Here is a 502-nt window from a genome sequence, read left to right on the forward strand (position 1 = left end):
CCAGATGGACAGTCCAGTCTCAGCAAGGTTCAGCTCAGAGTGCCCCAACTCATTTTGAAACATCACTGACCTGACTTACAATGTGATGCAGGGCTACCCATTTTCTGGTGTAAGAGCTCATAGCAATAGCAGGAATATATTTTGTTTGCACGGTGCCCAATATATTTAACTTGCATGATGCTGACTTGCTACTTCTTGAACCTCCTGAGCCTCCTTCATCTTTTCTGGGATCTTTGGGAAAAAAACAAGAGAAATTTGGCTTCTGCAAGCATCGGGGATTTCGTTGCCAAAGAACCCCCACTCATTCCTAGCTTGTGCACGGTGGGGCTCTGCTTGCAGAAACCCCATCCTCAGCTGGGGGCACGGAGGGGGTCGGGGCTTTGCTGGTGGGTAGGCGGGGCTTAATTTTGGGTGGGCGTGGTTTATCGAGAGTGGGCGGGGCGTGCGGGCTGAGCCCGCCCCCGGGGGCAAGAGGGGCGGCGCGGCGCGGCGGTGTCCCGCA

The sequence above is a fragment of the Netta rufina genome (genome assembly GCF_964035555.1).
Source record: "Netta rufina genome assembly, chromosome: 4".
NCBI lineage: Eukaryota > Metazoa > Chordata > Aves > Anseriformes > Anatidae > Netta > Netta rufina.